Raw genomic sequence first — 3,249 nt, forward strand, 5'->3', positions numbered from 1 at the left:
TATGTGATTTAGAAAATAAAATTCTGCAGAAATTCAAGCAGTTAAGCGAAACTGCTACAACAAAATTCCACCCATTAGCACCTACTTATCTATGTGCACAAAGTTTCCAAGCTTAAAAGGAAAATTCAAAATAAAACTAACACTACATTTTTGTCTCATTCCAGAAATAAGTACTATTTATCCACATTATTAATTTAATCTACATTAAATTAATTGGGGAAAGAGCCATCTATCTCCTAAAGAGATTCATTGTCAAGATAATTTTAATTTCTTATGGCTGATCATTACTTTTAAAAATGTCTAATAAATTTATATGCTTTTGATCTATTATATACTATACCAGATTGCAAACAGTCAAACAAAAGAAACATTTTTTTTTCTATTAAGGGCATTTTATTTGCATGTATGTATTACATCCCTAGAAAAAGAATTCCAGGATTCTCCCTCCTATGTGCTTTCGTCTTGCTTCTTCACGGTCCATGATGCCAGCTGAGGTTGTCAGGGCAATGTAGGATGGCAGCAGGTTATTCTGCCATTTTCTAGATCTTTCAGTTGCATATTAAATTTGAGGCTGATTACTCCACACTTGTTTAACCTGCCCGTGATATTCACAACAATTTTCCTAGCTCCGTGATCATCAACGATTTCAAATTCGCCAATGTGACCGTGCTTCCTCATCACAGTGAGAAACCGGATGATGACTTTGGAACATGGCTTAATAAGAACCTGGTGTTTGCCTCTCTTTTCAGCCGTGTTACTGTTCTGGAAGGCATCTGCCAGGGCATTTGTGTGCACCATTATGGCAGCACGGAAGGACGGCAGAAAGAGCACAGAAGAAACATTTTAACTCTTAGAAATTTATGGCAATAGAAATTCATTTTGATAGATTTGATAGATTGTTGGGGTTTTTTAAGATTTTATTTCTAAGCAATCTCTACACCCAACCTGGGGCTCAAACTTAAAACCCTGAGATCAAGAGTCACATGTTCTACTGACTGAACCAGCCATGCATCCCTACAGATTTTGGTTTTGCAGAGAAGTAAAATATGGTGACCAACCAAAATATTTTGCGTGTTTAAATTTAGGATAAAAGTTAGGCAAGCTGAGAATAAAATTGGAGAAAAGAAAAACAAAGTAAAAATGTCTTTATATTTAGGAAACAGTTGCCGGGTATAAAATCTTGGATACAATTTTTTTTAAGATTTTATTTATTTATTTGACAGAGAGAGATCCCAAGTAGGCAGAGAGGCAGGCAGAGAGAAAGACAGGAGGAAGCAGGCTCCCTGCTGAGCAGAGAGCCGACATGGGCCTGGATCCCAGGACTGGGGGGTCATGACCTGATCCAAAGGCAGAGTTGGATACATTTTTAAATGATGTAACAGTTTTATTTTCTAAATGCCAATATTGACCATAAACTTACATATATTTAAACAATGAGAATTTCCTTGTCAACTTCAAAACATATGGGGAGAAGAATTCTACTTCCAAGAGATAGAGTAGATGTACTTTTTCCTGTTCCTCCTGCTAAATACAATTAGACCATGGACATTACTATAAAACAAATATAAGAAGACCCCAAAAGGTGGAGAGAAAGCAGACCAGCTCGCTACTTCAGGACCCAAAGTATCACACGATCACGAGGTCCCTGAGATTCCCTTTTGCCTTAAGTATCTCAGACTTAAAAAGCCAGCAACCCAAAAACATGGGAAAAGACAGCTAACAGGAATGGCTGGGGGGAAAAGAGGTGGGAGCAGCCTAGCAAGGCAGAAAATTTTAGACAATTGCTCTACTCCAGCCAAACCCCACAAACACCAGCAAGGCCAGCTAAGAAGCTCAAACTTCCAACCCTCCAACATAACACAAACACACCAGGGTGATGTCAGTGAAAGTGAGTAGGGAACCTGAATGTTCATCACTTCCTGGTGGAAATGGGTCCCCAACCCCCAACCCCCATAGTGTTAATGGAGACATAGTCTTCTATCCCCCATAAATAATGAATCACTTCTTCCCATCCCCAGGGGTGGGAAGAAGTTGTCACACGGTGCCTAGTGCGAGTCAGGATTCTATCCAGAGGGTAGGACTTAATCTAATATGACTGGTGTCCTTTAATGAGGAGAAGAGTTTAGAACACAGCCATACACAGAGAGAAGGCCATGTGAAGACACAGAAGATGGCCATCTCCAAGCCAAGTCCCACTGACACTTTGAACACTTCCAGCTTTCACAACTGTGAGAAAATAAACTTCTATTGTGTAAGCCTCCCAGTCTGTGGGACTTTGTTATGGCGGCTGGAGCAAATTAGGTCTCATATTTGGCCCTAGGGCTACTCCTTATTAAGGAAGGAATTTCTAAGGTGGGACTTTAACATTTAATAATTGTACTGAAGACTTGGGCACAACTGAAGAAAATGAAAATAGGAAATCCTTTGATTCTGTTGGCAGAGAATATGGAAGTTCGAGGCCACAGGACGCTCCAAGGGTTTTCCAACTAGAAATAAAACAGGGGCTGCCCAATTCTACCACTGCCTGCCCAAATTTCTTAGGCCTTACCCCTGCACTGCACACTGGCTGGCTCCTACTTGTAGCATTTCCATCTCTTTCCTGAAGGTTTTCTCCAAAGGTGTGGAGGTCACTGACCCCACTCACAGTGAACTAGAAGGGAAAGGAAGCAGTTTTCAACCATGACTGATGGAAGTTAGATCCTTTGTTCCTCAGCAGGGATGACTCTGAGGCATGAGGTCCCCATCATTTTGCAGAGTTCCCTACGGTACTCAGCTCCAGTCATGCACCGTTTGCTGGCTGCCCTCCCTTCCCTGTCTAGCTTCTCCCCAGTCTGCTACTGAAGTTTCCCGCATTTGCCTTCACTCATGTCCTTGTCTCAAGAACTGTTTCTGGTAGAAACCAAAGTAAGGGGCAATCCTCTCAGGTCCCCTCCCTCTTCAGGAGCTTTGTACTATAGCTCAATAAACATTGCTTTGTGGCACACCAAAAAGAAAGGTAGAGGGAGGGGGGATAGGCACCTGGGTGGCCCAGTCCATTAAGCATCTGCCTTAGGCTCAGATCATGATCTCAGGGTTCTGGGATCAAGTCCCAAATTGGGCTCCCTGCTCAGTGGGGAGTCTGCTTCTCCTTCTCCTTCAGCCTCTCCCCGCTGCTCATGGTCTCTCTCGCGCACACGCGCGCGCGCGCGCACACACACACACACACACATAAATAAATAAAATCTTAAAAAGAAAGAAAGAAACTGGGGG

At 42.3% G+C, this 3,249-nt stretch overlaps 1 pseudogene; it reads right to left on the reverse strand.

The window, feature by feature from the left end:
• Positions 1–402: 402 nt before the first annotated feature.
• On the reverse strand, positions 403–801 carry LOC116862119 (annotated as a pseudogene).
• Positions 802–3,249: the final 2,448 nt, after the last annotated feature.

Source organism: Lontra canadensis, unplaced genomic scaffold, assembly GCF_010015895.1.
Source record: "Lontra canadensis isolate GAN:19392208 unplaced genomic scaffold, GSC_riverotter_1.0 scaffold222, whole genome shotgun sequence".
Taxonomy (NCBI): domain Eukaryota; kingdom Metazoa; phylum Chordata; class Mammalia; order Carnivora; family Mustelidae; genus Lontra; species Lontra canadensis.